The 21695-nt window shown below is 41.9% G+C and overlaps 1 long non-coding RNA gene across 1 annotated transcript; it reads right to left on the reverse strand.

Moving 5' to 3' along the window:
- Positions 1-388: 388 nt before the first annotated feature.
- LOC131562761 (uncharacterized) lies at positions 389-11402 on the reverse strand. Its single transcript, XR_009275181.1, has 3 exons — positions 11274-11402; positions 9060-9156; positions 389-584 (listed from the first exon to the last, which is right to left on the reverse strand). It is a non-coding gene; the product is annotated as an uncharacterized LOC131562761 (long non-coding RNA).
- Positions 11403-21695: the final 10293 nt, after the last annotated feature.

Below are 21695 nucleotides of genomic sequence, written 5' to 3' on the forward strand. Positions count from 1 at the left end.
CCGCTTTGGTACAGTTGTAGATGATTACAAGAGTCATTAAGCAGCATAAAATCATGCATGCTGGCTAATTAATGTGGAATTGATTCTCCTTTTAGTTTCATATTTTATGCCTGTTGAACTCCACTGGAATCAATAAAGGCAAGCTCAGTAAAGATTGCAGTAAAATTGATGTAAGTGAATGACGTCGGGTTGGAGTTTAATGAGTTATAAAATCCAAAGAAACAAAGAGAAAATCAAACTTGCAGCTCCATCCATGTATTTATTGTAATTGTACGTGACCAGGAGCACTTGGGAAATTTCCCTCAATATCAGAGTGCAAGTGATGCACTGGAGGCTCAGTAGAGGAGAAATGAAAGCTCTCAGAGTGATGTAAAAGGGGATGAAAACCCCAAAAAGTTCAAGCTGAGGCTGTAGAAGTTTCCATTCTTTACTCCCACCGTAACCTCTCTCCAGATGTACAAAGAATCTTCCCAAACTTTCCTTCCATTTCCCAAGGGTTGCTGTCTTCATCTCCTTTCACTGCCCACCCTCCGTGTTCAGCCCAGACTCTGTCCTTACAGATCTCCAGTCGAAGTTAAGAAGTCCTAACACAATTTAAACCACAGAAAGAATTAAAAATAAAAAACTTCACCTCTGCACCCTGCTATTAAAACCTGAGCCAACCAACATTTCTTTGGTTTCCTTTCTCCCTCATCTCACACTGCCCCTCTCAGAGCAGAGTTTCCCTAACTTTGGTTAAATACAGCATTTTCAGGAGTGTCACCGTGCTGTGACACATGAAGTGGGGCTGTCATGTCACATTATGGGATGTGACACAACACAATTTGATGGGCAAACCTGATCTGACACTGATAGCTCAGGTTTTGGCTTTTCTATTTTTCACATTCTGTGCTGCTTTAGTGTGTGGGGCTGAGCTTCACATTTTGGGATGGTGAGCTGTGTGCACAGAGCAGGGAGACAAAACAATTCCTGCTCCAGCTGGGCACCAAGGACAAATGACCCAAATCTCAGCCCAGGAGCACAAACCCCGTGGGCTGGAGAGAGAAAAACAAGCAGGGTGGGACTGCCTGGGCTAAAGCTGCAATGGGACAATGAACTGCAAGGTGCAAATGGAGCAGAGCTGATCCCAGGGACAGACCCCGGCAGCGCTCGTGCATTTTGGGGCCATTTTGGTTCATCTTGGGTGCAGCCCTGGCTGGGCTCTGGTGCTGCCCAAGGTGGATCCATGGAGGAGATGCTTTGGATAAATCCCTGCTTCATTCTGGGACTCTGCCCAGCCTCTGCCCCAGGGCAGCCTGCACAAGGCAGCACCACCACAACTCCCAGAGATTTGTGTTTATCCAACCACGAGCTCGTGTCACCCTCTCTGTGAGAGATACACACTAAATATTTGCTATTTATCTGTTTCCTTTTTAGCTGTAGATTCAGCCCTTGACCTTTCAGGGCTGGCTGGAAATGAACAGTGCCAGATTTGCCTGAATGTTTTGACAACAATTTTGCTGATGAGAGGATCAAGGTTGTTGCTGTGCTCAAACCCAACCTGCTCTGCGCAAAAAAATGAAGAGTTTGCTTCAAAAATAGTTGTACTTTACAGCCTTAATTATATTAGAGCTGGATGGAACACGGCTTTCATTCCCATTCCTTCACAATCTTGGAAAACCAAATTAGAAAAAAGAACTTCAGAAATTGTTGATTCCTCACAGGAAACAAATAAATAAATAGTCATATTTCTAAAACCTCTGTTTAGGTTTTTTGCCCTCTGAGGCATTTTTTATGGATATTTCATGGCAGCTTTGGCTATGGTTCCCATCAAAAGTTAGCTCCAGCAATTAGGCAGAAATACAGGAATATTTCTGTCAGACACATTCCATGATAACCACAGCAACACATCCAGGCAGCCTCTCCTCAGGGCACATGTATTTTTTAAATGGAAGTACACCCAGAATGAGCTGAATTTCCTTCAGCCTCCCAGCCCAGAGAAGGTGCAGGAAGGGTTTTTTAATCCAGCCTTACTCATCTATTACAGCTCCATAAACTGCATTTGTCCTAAGGAGTCATCTGGAATTTATAACAGGCCAAAATGGAGCCTGGGTAATTGATCTAAAGAGGTTTTTCTTATTTATTCTCCCCATTTCTATGTTTAATATGAATTATTCAATGCCAACCTCTCCAAATCACACAGGAGATGTTTAAAAATCAACTTTCCCCTCATCCCTGGTAATCAATGGGATTGTTTTACCTTCCATGGCCATTTTGTCAGGGAGGTTTGAACCAGATTCCTGCTTATTTCTCCAGACAAATTACACGGATTCATCCTACTGGACCATCTGCAGCATCAAGGAGTGCCTAAATCACCCACCAAGGTGTGTGCACAGCTCAGCATTCCCTAAATTCTGCTGTAGGACCTTTATTCCCTGGGATATATCCACTGTCTGCTTGCATCAGTGGGGAATTCCTCAGTGCAAGCAGCTGGATTTGCACCCAACAGAACAATACCCACACATTCCTCAGATCAGATCAAGAGTTTTACCCAAAAAAAACCAAAAATTGCCTCATGCTTTAGGCTTTAGATTTGCTCCATATGGAAAAATGACCAGAATTAATTCTAATATATTTTTAAACATCACGATCCAATGTTCAAAGGGGATTCTCTCAGAGGGGTTTATTTTTTCCTCCCCAACAGCAGCTGCTGACTCACTCAGCTCTTGGTTGCTAAAATTTATGACAACAATAAAATGTTGAAGTTAACCTTCCTTGGAGGATGGAGCTTGGGCTGGAGAGCATCCAGTCAAAATCCAGGGGAGTGGCACAGGGAGAGGGGTCCTGGGCTGGTCCCCACCATTCATCCCAACCAAATCTGTCTGCATTACTCCTTCTGGCATGCTCTGTTGTATTGTAGTGCATATTTCTCAAGTCCCATATTCTTGTGATGATATTCTTAAAGTCCATACCTTCTTGCTGGTCCTATTATGCAGTTCCTCATAGCTTCACAGGGGCTCCTCCTGGGCTCTCGACCCAACCCCCTTTTATCCCAGAGGCCTTCATGAGCTACAGCTGCTACCCAACCAAGGATCCCGCAGCTGTAGCTCATCCAGAGCAACAGGACCCACCTATAGGACTCTCACTACATATATATATTCACAAGGACTCCTATTATACTTCAATTGTTGTATTCTTGTTGCTATAACAATACATATATTCAGGCCCCTACAATGCTCCAGGTGGGGTCAGGCTCAGGGAGCTCAATCCCGAGGGATTTGGGCTCATCTGGCACGTGCTGAGGGAGAACACACTGAGCAGGAACCAGGAAAGGGCTCGGAAAGGGCTCCTGGAATTCTGGAATTGCAGAATATCCTGAATTCCGAGGGATCCACACGGATCATGGAGTCCAACTCCTGACCCTGCACAGGTGACTGAGGGGGGGGTTGGAAATTGGGGTGGCTCTGCTCTTCCCTGCACTCACCAAACTCAGGAAAACCACATTATCCCTGGAAAATCCCATGGAATCTGAGTTTGGTTCAAGCATCTCCAACAAACAGAGCCCAGAGTCACTCACAACACCTGGGTGGTTCATCCACCCTCTTCACAGCCCTTCCTGTCTCTGGCCTCTTTATGTCTGATTAATTTGATTTACACTGATTGCATTGGCTGTTAGGCAAAAAAGTGTGAGCTGAATAGATATAATAATAAAAATATAGTAATTATAAAATTAATAATAAAAATAATGATACATATAATGAAATTATAATAAATATTATAATAAATATTATAATAAATATAACTAATAATAATGAATAATAAAATAATGACTATAATTAAAATAATTATAATATTATAAGAAAAATAATAATGGTAAATTTAATAAAATAATAAATATAATAATAAAATAATTATTATAATCTGATAATAAAAATAATGATTGTAAATATAATAATGGTAACTGTAATGATAAATCATGTAATGATAAATCATGTAATGATAACCCTGCACGCAGCAGGTAAAGCACCACATACAAAGCCGACTCCTACCAGTAAATTAAAATTAAATAGCAACCATTTGGTGAGAGATTTAGCTTAAATATTGGGATGGAATTGTCCCTGTGAGGGTGCCCAGAGCAGCTGTGGCTGCCCCTGGATCCCTGGCAGTGCCCAAGGCCAGGCTGGACCAGCCTGGGATGGTGGAAGGGCTGGAATTTGATGACTTGTAAAGGTCTCTATCAATCCAAACCTTCTGGATTTTATGGAAATGGTCCCCACTGTGTCGGTGGAGACCAAGGAGCAATGAACTATTTACGGGCAGCTTGCCCAGGAGGCAGAGAGGGTTGGGATGGTGTGCTGGAAGGACTGAACCCTGGCCATTTCAGTGTTTGATGGGTCAGACAGCAGCAGTGACTCAGGCTCTGAGTCAGCCCCGCTGCTGCTGCTGGGGCCTGCAAAAGCCCCCTCACCTAAACTGGAAATTTCACTTCATTAAGCAGCCCACACACCCTAATTGGTGCTGGTTTATTCTGTGCCTCAGCTTGTCTGGGTCACCTCATGCTCTGCAAAGCATCTGAAAAATCAAAGTCATTCTATCCTCCTGGAGTAAATGTTGCAGGGCTGGTTTTACTGCACATTTCCAGGGGAGTGGGACATCACTGAGGTGTTTAATTAACTCCAAGTTACTTTTCTGACTGTTTAGTCAGCCTGGGAGGAATTTCCAGTGCTGTGGAATTATCCAAAGGAGCAGCAACAGGAAAAGTTGGATTTCTATTTCAGGAAGCCGATCCCCAATGTGCAGGCTGAGCTGTTCTTCCCTTAATGAAGACACATTGATCATCTGCAGGAGCTTCTGAGAAACAGTTCTGTGTTCTCATGGCATCAGATTGGAAAAATCTGCCTGCAAAGTGGTGAGTCCCCATTCCTGGAGGGTGGGAAAGCCATGGAGATGCACTTGGGGGAGGATTTAGTGGGAAAATGCCAGAGCTGGGTCAGAGGTTGGACCCACTCCTAGAGTGTCACAGACATATTTTATGAAAAATCCTTTCATTAGGATCTTTTCTCCTGAGAAGCTGGGAAGTTTCAGCTTCTCCATGTTTTGCTGCTTTGCAATGTGATTTGGAGAATTGTTTACCCAGCATGGGAATTGTTTTTACTTGATGACCAATGACAGCCGGCTGTGTCGAGGCTGTGAGCAGTCACAAGATTTCATTATCATTCCATTCTATTCCTTGCTAGCCTTCTGATGAAACCCTTTCTTCTATTCTTTTAGTATAGCTGTAATATATAATTTTCTTTTAATATAATATATACCATAAAATAATAAATCAGCCTTCTGAAACATGGAGTCAAGGTTCTCATCTCTTCCCTCGTCCTGGGACCCCTGTGAACACCACCACACTAGAGAACTTTTCCAACCTGAAATTCCACAGTTCTGTGGCTCCTGAGACTGCAGGACACAGCACACTGTGAAACACCTCTGGAGGAGTTGCTGCTCCCCATTCCCAGCCCTGTGATCCCCTGGGACACTGGAAACATCTCCCAAGGCAGGAATCCCCAGCATTCATCTAAATCCACACTCCTGGCTCCTTTAACTGCCTCCAAGTGTTGATACAAGCCCAGCAATCTTGTTTAGGTATTTATAAAGCATTAATAAATCATTAAACACTAATTATATTTCCTTCCTTTCCCCTTCCATTCGAGCTGCTCCTCTTGCTGGCCCTCAGTGCCATGCATATTTCCAGCCCCCATTCCAAGGAACTATTCCATGAAGGATGGCTCTTAAATCATTTACCACTAACAAATGCTCTCAGCCATCCTAGCAGACAGCATCTGTTTATTTAAACGATCTGAGAGGACTCATTAATCCAGAGCACACAATAAAATTGTCACTTTGGGTCAGGAAATGCTGTTTCCAGCCTTGACAAGGCCCAAGGAAGGTCATATCTTGTGCTCTTAAGGATTTATCCGGAGAAGTTGGATCAAACCAAGGCAGACACAAAACCCTCCCCACCTCTCAGAGCCAGACAAGCCCCAGCTCCTGCCCTGCTGAACTGTGAATTTTACATGTTTAACTCAGTGAAACCCACACCCAGCATGGAATAAAAGCCATAACTTCCACTCCTATCCATAATTTAGAACAACCTTCAGGCGCTTGCAATGGCTGAAATTAAATAGGAAATTAAACTGTTCCCCCAAGGTGGTGGGGTGGAGGCAAAAAATGCATTTAGAAATAAGCACACAAGTAGTTCATGCTGCTTTTGTGGGGATTACTCAGCACAACTCCTTAGCAGTCCCCTGACACGTTTTTTAGGATATTCCCTGAAGCACCCTGATTTTCAGCTGCCTTAATGCCTACAGCATGCTCCCAGCTCCCCCTTCCAAGGGCATTCTCAGCCTGGAAAATTGGTTTTCACCCATTGTAAATCCATAAAAACCACACCAGGCCTCTCCAAGGGCTGAAGGCCAAGTTAAAGTGCATAAAGTGCATGTTCCCTCCTTTTTTGGGAGTTTTAAATTAGTCCAGAAATGAAATTTGCTGTTATTGTAGAGTATAAATGAAGATATTCCCTTTCCATCAGGCCCTGCCTCAGGTAACCCTGAGACTTTTAAAAGTGCTGATGCTCTCAAATCTCAGCCTAAGGTGAGACAAACATCTTCTTTTGCAAAAAAATAAAATCTGGAAAATGTTAAACCTGGAAAAAGTTAAACTTGGAGGCAGGAAAGAATGGGGCACCTGCAGAGCCTGTGGGATATTGGGAATGACCCAAATTTTTCATCCCACAAAAGTGACAAAAATGGGAATTCGAGAAATGGAAAAAACATCCCAATTCCTATGGAAGGTTTATAATCCTTCCCTTCCTGCTGGAATAAACTGATACTTTAGGAGTGCTGCATTTATTTAAATGCCACCCTGGCACATAAATATTTGATTCCATAATGATTATTGGCAGTCATGATAAAACAGCTCACGAGTTCACCCCATGAGTTTGTTTATTGCATGAAAGGATTTGCCCAGAAGCAAATTTTGGTGCTGATGAGAGCTTGTATTGACACAGCAAAAATTAAATGGGAATTTTATTGTCATAAAATATCAGGATTAAGCTAATCATACCCCAGCTGTCAGTGACAGAGAGAGGTTTATCAGAATATTGCAAAATTACAAGGTTGTGGAGTGGGGTTGGGTTTGGGGGTTTTTTCTGTATCATTTTGATATCAGATGAGACAAGAGTCTATCTCAACAGTGCACCCAGTTGCAATCTTTAACAGTTAACTGGGAAAATTCAGCTTTATGAAAAGGAGAATATCAGTCATTAATCATTAATTATAAAACCTGAAGAGACAATACCATCAGGCTGACATTTAATACTGAGAGGAGAGCCATGAAACCACAGCGTGCACAATAAGAGGCCCTAATTATTGAAGGAGTTACTCCATGGGGTGGTTGATCTGTTCAGGCAGAGCCACAGGAATCAGATTTGGGCCTGGTTTGAAGGAAAATGGGGCTCTGACATCCAGGATGGTGGGAAGGAGCTGGGAACAGCTGGAGTGTGGGGCACAACATCCCAAAGCCACAATCCCAGGAGTGTTTGGGTTGCAAGGACCTTAAATCCCATCCCATCCTGATGCTTTAGGATTTGAGCTTTTCTATTTCCATCTCTCTGTAACCCTGCAGTTCTTTAGTGTGTAACTCTGAGCTCCACACCCAGTGTCAGCTGCTGCTGTCCCATTTGGGGCAGACACAACAATTCCTCTCCAGGCCTGGCAATCAAGGACACCTCACTGCCTCAGGGCCAGAGATGGAAACAAAAGTGAGCTGGGGCAGCAAACTGGGGCTCAATGCCTTCATTACCTGGAGCTGGAATTGGAGGATGAACCCCCAAAGTGCAAATGGCCCAAAGTTATAAAAGTGTGAAAGCCGTGAGCCGTGGGGCAGTTTGGGTGTAGGCCCTGGGGGGCTTGGGCTGCCCTGGGTGAACCTGAAGGGCTTCAATCAACAGAACTGCTTTTTATTCCTTTAGCTCTGTCTGCCCTCTGGTTTTAGGTAGCCCAAAAGGCATCAATCCCACCCCTGCCATGGCAGGGACAGCTCCCACTGTCCCAGGTGCTCCCAGCCCCAGGGTCCAGCCTGGCCTTGGGCACTGGGGCAGCCACAGCTGCTCTGGGAATCCCATCCCAGCTCCTCCCCACCCTCCCGCCCAGGAATTCCATCCCAAATCCCATCTAACCCTGCTCTCTGTCCATTTGCAGCCATTCCCTGTGTCCTGTCCCTCCATCCCTTCTCCAAAGTATCTCTCCATGTTTCCTGCAGCTCCTCTAGGCCACAATTCAGTCACCCAAAGCTTCTCCTCTCCAGGCTGGACAATCCCAGCTCTCCCAGCCTTTTCTCCCAGCAGAGTTCCTCCATCCCTCTGATCATCCTGGTGCCTCCTCTGGAGTCATTCCTCTAATATTTCCATGAAAAACTCCCCAAAGTCCCATTTTCTCATGGAAACCATGTTGCAGTCAGTCACTTTTAAAACAATTCCCCCTTGTCCTAAACCACAACAGTTCCCAGCTCTCATACCACGTGTTTATAACACACAAAGTTCCTGGGAAAGGTCCTGCCCCACCTCCCTCCTCAATCCTCACCCAGAACCTTCCTTTCTGTCCCACCCATGCCAAGGGCAAGGTTTGTCCTCCGAAGGAGAAAAACTAAATTAAGGAAATTGAAGGAAAATAAAACCACCCTCAGATAGGGAAATGTCTTTCATGCTCTGGAAGCAGAATTTCGAGACTTCCTTTATCTGGGGTTTTTGTCCATCCCAAAGCCTCAATTTGTTCTTCCCTGATTGTTTTCTAACTTTTCCAATTATCTCAGGGGGGCATCAATTTGTTTTCAAAGTCAGGCATTAATTTAAAACAACACTTTGAGCAATCCTGCTTGTTTCTTTCTGAAGGTCTTTTTAATGGCACAAGCATCTGCATAGCCCATCAATCTTCCCTCCTGGATATCTGGAGAGCCATCTCTGTCCTTACTGAAAGGCTGCTCCAGGAGTATTTATTAATTCCAAAAGATTCTGATATCTCATTATGCCTTACCTGGAGAGCCTCTTGCTGGCTGGGGACACATGGGGAAAGTTTTGCTGCAGTTGTCGCCAACTTGACTTTTTTCTCCCTCCAAAATTACCCTAAAAAGCTGAAGATTTAATGGAAATAATTGTAAATAATGCTGATTAATAGTAATTTCATTTTAGTGGGCCTTAGGTGTCTTGGGAGGGAATATAGAGCTGGGCTCTCCTTTAGGGATAAGGAGAATAATTTCTTTGTATTTGTGCCCTGTGAAATCCTACAGTGCTTATTTCAGATATTAATTGGGATTATCCAGACAATTCTCCCTACTGGCCTTAACTGGTGATAACTGAGTTTGTTCCTGAGCAAAGATTTGCTGGGATGAGTGGAAAAACGGGATGAACAAACAGCTTTTAACCCTCTCCAAGGGATGGACTTGGCTGCTCTCCCCCCATTCCCTTCTCTCTGCCCAGAAATAATCCAGTATTTCCACACCTTTTCTATCCTTTTTTAGCAAAATTTGAGAATTGACACTTAAAATCAGCAGGAAATCAGCACCCTGAACAACCTAAAGTTTTCCCAATGCTTCCAGGGAGACACTTCTGGTTTTCATGAAAATATCCACTGTATTTTTCTTGAATTAATCTTTTAAAGAACCACAGCTTCCTAAAGAAAAAACATCACTGAATATTTGGGCTATTTTGGATCTGCAGTGAATCTCTCCAGAAATTACAGACAACTCCTTAAAACTAGTGTGGAAAAGGAATCCCAGAGCTTGCAGAGTCCACCCCAACCACACCATCTCCTCAAGCCCTAAATGAAACAGCTCATTACTAACTCAATAATTAATTACAGTATCTTCTAAGGCTTTCTCCTTATAGAATTAAGGAAATGAAACAGAATGAGAAAGAGGAGAGGAAAATCATTTCCACCATCCCCTTATTAAAGTTTCTACTGCAACACTGCAGGTGCTATTAAAATACAATAAAAATGCAAAAGGTCAGATGTGAGAAGGAAATATGGAAGGATTGTACTTGAAAATCCAAAATATTAAGCAGCTGATGCAGGAGATGAGTCAGAACTCTGAATAAACTTAAATTGTGCATTGGGAGGGCAATACCCCCATTTTTTATCTTAATTGAGCCTCAGGATTATTATTTAAATTTGGGGTGGTTTTCTTCATGATAAAAGTACTGAAACACCCCATTTTCCATGGGAATTATGCAGAGTATTGCCAATAACCAGGAAATCAAAGGGACATTTCCTGCTTGGTTTCCCACATTGGTTTCTCTGGTTCAGGTCAATAACTGAGCTGCAAACTGAAAGAGAACATTCAAAATCTGTTTACAATCGTATTTTAATTAAGGAAAGCACCTTACAGGTGATTAAATGTAATTAATCACAATTTGTGGTTGCAAGGAAATCCTCACTCAGGAAAAATCAGTGAGCTTTGTATGTTTTATAAAAGGTTCCAGATTCCTTTTTAAGTGAGGTGCAGAATAAAATCCCAATTTTGTGGCCTTCCCACAAAGGTAATTATGCCTCAGAGCAGAATTCCTGTATTAATAAGGCACCAGGTTTGGGATAGAATGATGAATGTTGTGTTTCCCATGGGATAGGCTGGATTGTAGAACCTCAACAGTTTTAAATGGCACATTTAAATAATAGTTGAAATACAAACAAGATGCTTAAATCAGCATCACTTTGAAAAGCAATAAATATACACATTAATATAAAATATTTCTAATGTATAATTTATTATTAAAATAATAGAAATATTATGTTATTAATTATATAAATAATATGTATAATATATTACTTATATAATATTATATCATTATATAATACCTATTTATATAATTTTTGTATATAATTTATGTAATATATTTATGTAATATGTAATATATAATATATTTATAATAGTTTATTGTTAAAATAATATACATATTATTTTATATATTATTTAAATAATAAATAACATGTTTTATATTATATATATTTATATATACAACTTTCTATTTGTAATTTCCTTATTTATAAAATATAATTATATGTAATCAATCTTACATAGTTTATTTCTGGTTTGTAATATAAATATTATTAATATTTTTATTAAATTATTTAAATATAGATATATTTGAGCAGTAATAAATACACACATGCTAATAAATATACACATTACCCAAGTTTACCATGGAATAAGTAAACTAAAAGTAAAATTACTGGAAAATTATCACAACTTACCCTCCTGGACCAGGCCAAAAGCAAAGGCTGGCATTTCTCTGTGTGAAATAATTCACTTTTCACATTTCTGCCACTTTTTAACCCTAAAACACCAACTAAGAGTTGGGACTGGAAGCTCAAAACTTCCTGTCTTTACCACAAAGTCCATCTCACCCCAAAAGCCACTAATGAGGCTTCCCTTTAATTTCTGGATGCATTAAAGAATTTAATTAGGCCACAATTGCAGGCAGCTGAAAATGCAGAGCTTTTCTCACCTGCATTAAATCCCAGTTCTGTTGCATTAACAATTTCCCTGGATTTCTCTAGGAATCTTGTTCTTATTCCTGAATGTGAAATGCCACCACTGAAACACAGAGCAAGTTAAAGGGGCTCAAACATCCTCAGAAATCTGAGTGGTTTTCCTGTTTCAGGGAAATAGTCTCATTTCTGATAGCGAATTTCAGCCTCAGAAAAATCATTAATTAAATATGCAGGGGGTGAGCTTAATCAGAGAATTCGTCCTGATTGTTTGAAAAGCTGCTTTTTTTGTTTGCTCCTTTGCAACTGTTACACTTCCAAAGAAAATTATTGCAGCTTCAAGGGGGAGAAATCTTTCCAATGGGAGATCTCCAAAACCAGATTTAAACTGGATCTTGGGAAGGAACTGAGGAGGGGTTGGGATGGAATTCCCAGAGCAGCTGGGGCTGCCCCTGCATCCCTGGCAGTGCCCAAGGCCAGTTGGACATTGGGGCTGGAGCACCTGGGACAGTGGGAGGTGTCCCTGCCCATCCAGGGGTGGCACTGGATGAGCTTTCAGATCCCTTCCAACCCAAACAATTCCATAAAATGTAGAAATATCAGAGAAAGTATGAACCTGCCCTTGTAGAAACCAAGATAATATTAAATCTTATTATTATTTTGATTTATCTAAGCACATGGATGGCTCCTGACCCAAATTACTTCTTGGAACAAGATAAAATACAGCTTCCCATGGCATTAAGAACAACCATCACAAAGATAAGTGGAGTTATTTTTTCTTGTTAAAATGCGGATGTAATTTTACATTCTCTCATAGCTGAAGCCTGAGACTCCATTTCCTAGGAATATTTTTTATTCCATTAAAGCTCTCGCTATGCCTGCACACACTGATGCATGAAAGCAGTGGTTTGGGATGTTATTACATTCCAACAGCTGCTTGCTGCTTTTCATTAAAAAGGGACAGTCAGTGGAAATAACATTTTTAGGGGGAAAAAACCCCAGCCTGGAGAATATTTTGATAACCGTGGTTATGGGGTATTTTACCTCTGGAAGTGAAGGGGTTTTGACAAAGCAGCACAGGGGAATTGTGAGGGCATCACCATGGGAAATTCAATCTTTGTATGGGCAGGAGGGTTGGGAAAAATGTCAAATTCAAAAGCTCCAGTTCTGCAAGATACTGAGAATGACCTAAAATTAGGGACTGGGAGCTTTGCAGCTTCCTAGGCACATCATGTGCCAAAGAAGATGTCACAGTCAGCAAAAATATGTTCAAACTGCAAAGAGAGTCTGAATGGAACCATTGAAGGAGGAATTCCATCCACACCACCCTCCAGCTTCAGGTAAACCCAAGGATTCCAACATCCCAAGGCCAGGTTGGAGGGTTTGGAGCAAACTGGGATAGTGGAAGGTGTCCCTGCCCTTGGAACTGGATGAGCTCTGAGGTCCCTCCCACCCCAAACCCTTCTGGCTTCCATGATTCCATGGTTCTTCCATGATTCCAAGATCCTTTCCGTGATTTCATGGTTATTCCGTGATTCCATTGTTCTTCCATGATTCCATGATCCCATTCCAATTGCAACATCAGATATCTTGGCACAACATCCCTCTCCCACCTGGATTTGATATTTTTAAGGGACATCCCTGCAGTCCACACACATGGAGTTGAATATTCATTTTATTTACATTGTGGATTTGAGGGTAGAATGGTAAATTTAGAAGGAGAAGCCTGGACTGATTCCAGGGCTGTATTTTCCTGTTACCAGTATGAGCTCCTTACTCCTCATCCATAATTCCAGCAGGAGGGATAAGGTAGGAAGCACAAGAAAAATTCTGCAAAGTTTCTCTCTGTGAGGAGAATCCATTTTCCCTCCTCTCACACAGAAAATGTTTATTCCACACAAGGCTGAAGGCATTGGCTAAGCAGAAAAAGCTCCTGCTCACCCCAACAACTGGAGTGATGCAAAATGTGGTGTCAGGAAGAAAATGTGCCGGTGTTCTCCTAATTATGTAAAAATGCTTCCTCATCACTGTGTGAACTCTGTTAAAAGTCAGTTTGCAGCTCTACTTGTTCCTTTGGGCTCCCCAGAGATGGGGATGCTGCTCCCTCCGCGCCATCCCAGCTCAGATCCCGCTGTCTGCAGAGTGGGAATGTTCCTCACAAATGTGGGGGAGTTTGAGGGTCCCAGGATGAGGGAAGAGATGAGAATCTTGACTCCATGTTTCAGAAGGCTGGTTTATTATTTTATTTTATATATATATTATATTAAAATAAAATTATATATTAAAACTATACTAAAAGAATAGAAGAAAGGATTTCATCAGAAGGCTTGAAAGGAATAGAAAGGAATGATAATGAAATCTTGTGACTGCTCACAGCCTCATTGGTCATCAAGTAAAAACAGTTTCACATGCTGGGTAAACAATTCTCCAAATCCCATTGCAAAGCAGCAAAACATGGAGAAGCTGAAACTTCCCAGCTTCTCAGGAGAAAAGATCCTAATGAAAGGATTTTTCATCAAATATGTCTGTGAAATTCCCAGCTGTTCTGCAGTCAGGGAAGGTGGCAGTGGGGAGGAGCTCTGCCCTTGGTCCCCACACCCTCACTCACCTGCATCTTCCTGGGGAGGAGCAGCAGCACAAAGGGAATGATCATTTTCTAAATCAGACTTGAAAAGGGGGGATAAACAAATCCAAAACTGGAATTTTTCAGTGAGAGGAAGGAAAGTTGTAAAAGATACTGAATTATCAGAGCATCTGAGGCTGGACAGCAACAGATAAAACAAACTGAGAGCCCAGCCCCAGCTTGGTGCCCATTCCCTGACCCCCAGCATGGATTGTGCTGCCTGATTGGGACACTGGAATAAATCGGGACATTTTTATCCATGTGCTCCCTCCATGAATTTGGAGCATTGTGGAGGAAACCTCTTGTCCATGACAAACGCAGGGAGCTGGGCTGGCTGAGGGCTGCCCATGGAAATAAATGTATTTTTACCCTGCTGTTGGCTCAGGCTCAGGCTTTGCCATCTGGAGCAGCAAATATTTCATGTGAAGAGGGCTCTTGACCAGGCTTGGATCATCGAGGATTAGACTGGAAAGGTTTGGCAGCAAATCTCCACGAGGCTGCTCCCAGCAATGACTTCAGCAGGCCTGGGGAGAAGGGATGGGGACTCAGCACCCCTGGCACTCCCAATCTGCCAGGGATACCTGTGGCCAGAGTGAGGGAAAAGTGCTGATATTCCAGCTAAAATTGTTTTTTTTTTAAATGGAGGCTGTAATTGAAAGAGCAGCTCTTTATATTCCTGATAATTTCGGTGGCACCCAGCTCGGGGCTGGAATAAAAGAGCTGCAGTGTGCCCGGGGAGGGCCCTGCTCAGCATTCCCTGCTGCCAGAAATGCCCATTGTGTCCAGCAGGAGCTCTGCCTGCCTCAAACAAAGGGAATTCTGAATAGGGACAGAAATAACCCAGCACAATCCCGGGCTCTCCATCATTCCCCTCTCCCCCAGTCCGTGGGGCACAACCTGCCCCGTTCCTGGGAATTCCTGCAGATTTTCCACCTGTATCCTGGGTTTCCCAACCACCATCAACTCCAGCTCCATGGGAACACTAGGGGAAACGATCTGGGACCTCAGTTTGGGCCAGAATTGATGTTATTAGGGGTAATATAATAATATAATATTATTATTGAAGCATCCAAGGCCAGGTTAGAAGGCCTTGGAGCAGCCTGGGCTAGTGGAAAGCTCCTGCCCATGGAACTGGAATTTTTTAAGGCCCTCTCCTGTTGCAGTAAGGTAGAAAAATTATTTTAAAAGGCTTCATAAAATCAGGCCTGCTCTGGCTGGCCTGTCATTTCTTCTAAGCCAAGGCAGCCCTCTGCAATTCCCATGTGGAAGCAATCCTGTGTGAGCAGTTCATTCACACAACAATCCATTCCTGGGAAAAACAACCAGCACCTGGATAAACTGTTTGTACACCCTGAGAAAAATGAAAACTCTCTTTCACAGACGACTTTCAGCACCTACACACCAGGGTTGGAGTGACCAATAAATACAGAATAACAACTTGTTACTGACCAATAAAGGGACTGGCAAGAGAGCTCCTGACCCATGGGAGTCACACACGGGGCTGTAAAACTGCATAAAAGGAGTTATGTGAATAAAGAATGGGCTTTATTTTCCACCCTGAAGAAAATGGAATCTATGCGATTTATTCCCATATTTTCCAACCCAAACTATTCCATGGTTCCATATAACAATGACACATTCCAATGAGAATAAAGCTGGTGAGGAGAAGAGGATGAAAAGCTGGAGAGGGAATTGATGGCAGGGTTTGCCTTTCCCTGTGTCAGCAGCTGCAGTGTGTACAAATCCCAAGGGAATTTTTTTAAAAAATGAAAAGGAAAATTGCTAGCAATGAGATCACAATCTGGAAACATCTCAGAGCTGAGAACAATCCATACAAATGCTGTGTTTCATCAAGCAGCCAAAGCTCCCTCTCTTTATGGAAATCATCCCCAAACGAGGCTGGGTCATCCCTGCTGCTCCAGCTCTCCCAGGGAAAATCCCAGTGGGGATTTATCATTTTATCATCCTTACCCACGAGCACACAAACAGAGGGGCTTTTAGTGACTGGGGTGGGATTTCCTTGGAAGGTGCAGATGAGCACAGGATTCAGCTATCCCCTGGGAATGCAAAAAACAAGAAAAACTATTAAAAAATAACTCCCTGATTCCCCCAGGATTTGTCTTTCTTTTCTTTAAGCCATTCTAAGACTTTAAAAAAAAATCCATATTCTATAAAAAGTCAGTCCAGGAGTCTTTATCTTATTGTTTTGAGTCATTCTCTTTTGAAATATCATTTTTATTAAAGCCAAAAGATCTGGTTTCAATTCATGGGCCCATTTAAAAAATGGGAGTTCTTATTCTTTTTAAATAGGAAAGAGAGAAGGAGAAAAGGAGAAGGAAAAGGAGAAGGAGAAGGAAAAGGAAAAGGAGAAGGAAAAGGAAAAGGAAAAGGAAAAGGAAAAGGAAAAGGAAAAGGAAAAGGAAAAGGAAAAGGAAAAGGAAAAGGAAAAGGAAAAGGAAAAGGAAAAGGAAAAGGAAAAGGAAAAGGAAAAGGAGTTTTCTTCCCCTTTTCCCCAATTCCCTAATTTTTATCATTGTAAATGTATGTTTAGGTCTTACACTGAATATTAAGGTGGGATTAAATGCAGAATTAATGAGATTTATGGTTAACTTTCTGCCTGCAGGAAAAAAAAATCCCAATTTTTTGCCTATTTTTTACTTTTCATTCATTTTAATTTTGCCATTCTGGAATTATAAAATGGGTGCTGAGATTTGTGACAATTTTTGGAATGAATTAATAGACTTGAGATTTGAAGTTTTGTGGGGGTGCTGATGATTGAATATATATTTATATATATATATAAAATATTATATAAATAGATTTAAATATATAGAATACATTGGAATACATTGCATAATATAATAATATATTACATGAGATATATATAAGTATACATATATAGAGTATATTGCATAATATAATTATATATAATCATAATTTCACATTGGATTTTCACCCTGACAAGAAGAGCTTTTGTAGTACAGAGCATTTCTTTTTTCATTTTTTCCCCCTTTCTCCTCAGTTTTTCCTCTTTTCTTTCCCTTTTGTCCAGGAGATTAATTAGGATAAGGATAATCATTATTTTCCCCTATCATGAGAACTTTAAGGATCATTATCAGGTTTCCCTCTCCCTCATAACTCAGCAGTAAATCATTCCATCATTGACAAGGATTTGTCAATGATGTGGAATAAATAAATATTTATTTATTATAAATAAATAAATAAATAAAATTAAAATGGGGAACTCTTTTCATAATTGTTGAGAAGTTAGAGCCCAATCAGATTTCCAGCACAGTCCCAGCAATTTTGGAACTGGAATTTCCTTTTTTTTCCCCATTTCCTATCATTTCCTGTCATTTTATTGTAATGGGTGAGCGTGGCGTGACTCAATGCTGATGTGAAAGCACCACTATTCACTTTTTCACCTTTCCTCTTTTATTGGGAGTTAAATTTTTGTTTGAGATAAATTATTACTTTATTATTCAAATCCTGCCACTTTAAATGGGAAGAGGTGAATATTTGCCTTTTTTGGCCTACATTTTGCAGGAGATTTAGGATTTTCCCATGTTAACTTCCCACAGGCTTGCCTTGTTTATTTTCAAGTAGAGAGACTCTAAATTTACCTTTTAAAATATTCTGGAGCTGCATTTCCCCTTCCAAGCAGTTTCAGCTCCCAGCTCACACAAGTTCTGTAGTTTTATATCAAATCCTTCAACTCAGACAAGATGGGTCCTTGTTTCTGGATGGTTTCTCCTGCTTTTTCAAAAATAAATACAAATAAAATGCTGCCGTAGGGTCGGGAATGTCGCGGGCTGTCGGTCCTTGGGGTCCAAGTGCCATCTTGTGTTCACACACTGCATTTCAGGAATTCTTCCCCTCAAATTCCTCAAAACCTCAGCTCCTGCTCGCCAAGGAAATGCTTGGAGAGGTGTTTGTACAGCTCAACACTGAATTATGGGCAAATTGAAACAGCAGCAAAGCCATTTCATAATAGATAAAGCTGGAGATTTATAAATATGAGCTGCTCACACAAGGAATTCTTGGGGTGTATTTTTGGGGTTCCCAGGATGAAGGAGGAATTGAGAATCTGACTCCATGTTCTTAGAAAGCTAATTTATTATTATATGTATTATATTATATTATATTATATTATATTATATTATATTATATTATATTATTATGCTATACTAAAACTATGCTACAGAATAGAGAAAGGACACTTACATAAGGCTTAACAAGATACTAATTAAAAACTCGTGACTCTGCAGAGTCCTGACACAGTTGGCTGTGATTGGTCATGGAGTTAAAACAATTCACGTGTTGGATAAATAATTTCCAACCACATTCCAAAGCAGCAAAACACAGGAGAAGCAATGAGATAATATTCTTTTCTTTTTCTCTGAGGCTTCTCAGCTTCCCAGGAGAGGAAATCCTGGCAAAGGGATTTTTCTAGAAAATGTGACAGTGACATTGAGGTTTACTGTAAAATCACTTCCATTCCTCCAGTGGGGTGCAGGTCTGGCTGTGCCATCATCCCTCTCCCAACAGGATGAATCCCAGGGGAGTTGGAGATGCTCAAATTGAGCAAATGCTCCAGCATGGGCACAGCTGGCACTGCAGGAGGGCTGAGCCCCCATGGGATGGGGCTGTGCCACCACCCTGACACACAGGGGGTCACAGCATGTTCTTACTCTGGCAGTGTTATGTTGTATTACTGCATTTTAACTTTAATTTCCCTAATAAAGAACTGCTATTCCTACTCCCGTATCTTTACCTGAGAGCCCCTTAATTTCAAATTTATAATTCAGAGGGAGGGGATTTACATTTTGCATTTCAAGAGAGGCTCCTGCCTTCCTTAGCAGGCACCTGGTTTTCAAACCCAAACACCCAGGTTTTTTCCATCCCCTTTTCCTGCCAAAATGGAGCTCCACATTCCCTGCCCTGAGCTGCACTGACAGGTGCTGGCAGCGAGGGGCCAGAGACAGCAGGACAGGTTGGGCTTTTCATGGAAGTCAGGAAGGCACAAAAGCAAGGCAAAGCAGCAGCACGTGCAGCTCCAGGAGGCCTTTGGCAAAGCAGCCTTGAAAATGCTCAACTCCAGAATGTTTGACTGGGAAATAAAGGGATTTATCCAAAGAGTTGGTTGTAATTTGCTGTCACACATATTCTCACTGCTTGGGAAATTGGTGCTACCAAACCTTCACCTTGTGCTTCATGTGAGGTTTGGGGTTTATTGTGAGTTTGTGGTTTATTGTGAGATGTGGTTTATTGTGAGTTTGTGGTTTATTGTGAGGTTTGAAGTCTATTGTGAGTTTGTGGTTTATTGTGAGATGTGGTTTATTGTGAGTTTGTGGTTTATTATGAGGTTTGGAGATTATTGTTAGTTTGTGGTTTATTGTGAGTTTATGGTTTATTGGGAGTTTGTGGTTTATTGTGAGGTTTGGAGTCTGTTGTGAGTTTGTGGTTTATTGTGAGTTTGGAGTTTATTGTGAGATGTGGTTTATTGTGAGTTTGTGGCTTATTATGAGGTTTGGAGATTATTGTGAGTGTGGTTTATTGTGAGTTTATGGTTTATTCAGAGTTTGTGGTTTATTGTGAGGTTTGTTGTTGACTGTGAGGTTTGGAGTTTATTGTGAGTTTGTGGTTTATCGTGAGTTTGTGGTTTGTTGTGAGGTTTGGAGTCTGTTGTGAGTTTGTGGTTTATTGTGAGTTTGGAGTTTATTGTGAGTTTGTGGTTTATCATGAGGTTTGGAGTTCATTGTGCGTTTGTGGTTTATTGTGAGTTTGGCGTTTATTGTGAGCTTGTGGCTTATTGTGAGTTTGGAGTTTATTGTGAGTTTGTGGGTTTTTGTGAGGTTTGGAGTTTATTGTGAGTTTGTGGTTTATTGTTAGTTTGTGGTTTATTGTGAGGTTTGGAGTTCATTGTGCGTTTGTGGTTTATTGTGAGTTTGGCGTTTATTGTGAGCTTATGGTTTATTGTGAGTTTGGAGTTTATTGTGAGTTTGTGGTTTTTTGTGAGGTTTGGAGTTCATTGTGAGTTTTTGGTTTATTGTGCTCAGCAATCTGAACCCTACAACCTCCTGCAGGTTAGAATGTGGAAAAAAGAAATGTGGTAAAAAATTTCTGCCACTTTAGCACAAAGCTGTGCCTTAGCATCTACTGCCACTGTATTTAAGTGTTTGTTTGCATGCAGAAAATGCTGATTAAAAGGTAATAACTCCTTCCAAGAGCTCAGAGAAACATTGTGGGGTTGGATTGGAAGGGACCTCACAGCCCATCCAGTGCCACCCCAGCCATGGCAGGGACACCTCCCACTGCCCCAAGCTGCTCCAAGCCCTGTCCAGCCTGGCCTTGGGCACTGCCAGGGATCCAGGGTAGCCACAGCTGCTCTGGGAATCCCATCCAGTCCCTCCCCACCCTCACAGGGAAAAATTCCTCCCTTTTTCTCTTCCAGCCCTGTCCTGTGCCAGTTCGAAGCCATTCCCCTTGTCCTGTCACTCCATCCCTCGTCCAGAGTCCCTCTGTGTCAGCCAAGCTGTGAAACACCAATGCTGGGACCCTCCCTGGCTGAATCCTGCTGGGATTCACTGCTCCTGAGCTTGGAGGAGCTAATCCTTGAATATTATCCAGCTTTCCTCCCTGCAGGCCTTAATCCCAGGCTGCTGAACCAAGCAGATCAGTTTATCAGCTCAGTTATTATCAAAATCCATAAGCAATGCTGTTTGCAGTGTAAATAAAATAGAAAAGCAGCAGATAACAAAATCTCTTACTTGAAAATAAGAGAAAACTGAATTATAATTGTTCCTGCACAGTCCTAATCCTCTCAGGACTAATGAAGCCCAAGCATTCCACACCCCTGCAGGAACAGCCCAAAAGTGCCAATGTCCTGCAGAGATTCCCATGCCTGGAGCTCAGCCATGCAGGCAGAGGTTCAGGACATCCTTGCACAAGCATTTAACAGCACATTTTCCCCTTATCTGTTGCTTTTTGTGTCTTTTCTATTTTTCCATAAAAATTCACATTTCAACTCCAGCCACGATCTGCTTCTCCCTGAGGCGTGAGCAGGAATCAGCAGCCTCGTGAAGGGAACCTGTTCCCTGGGAAATCAGCATATTCTCTGAGGGGGGAAATGGATGAAAAGGAGAAATCCTCACAAGAGATGGCAAAGAAAATCCTTGTTATTCCTCCTACATTGCAGTCCTTGTTCAGTCTCTCCTGGATGAAAAGTTAATCTTGACCTTTGTGTTCCTGCCAAGGTCAGCAAGTGCTGCTCCTGCAGCTCAAACTTGCCTGGGGCCTGCTTTACCTCACACAGCAAAAAAATGTCATATAAAGAGTCTCAAAACTTCAAGAAAAGGAGGGCAAACTGAAAAGTTTGGGCCTGTTCTCCAGAACTGTCATTTTTCCCTGCTCTTCCATCCATCTGCTGGGAATCCTTAGTTTGCAGTGGTGGGAATGTGGGTTTGGAGAGGCTGTGGTGGATGTTTCCCAAGGATTCTGCTCCAAACCAGCCCTGTCCTCCCTCACCCTGCAGAATTTATGCCTCTGGATGTGTTATCCTC

This window comes from Ammospiza caudacuta, chromosome 11, assembly GCF_027887145.1.
Source record: "Ammospiza caudacuta isolate bAmmCau1 chromosome 11, bAmmCau1.pri, whole genome shotgun sequence".
In the NCBI taxonomy this organism is placed as follows: Eukaryota; Metazoa; Chordata; class Aves; order Passeriformes; family Passerellidae; genus Ammospiza; species Ammospiza caudacuta.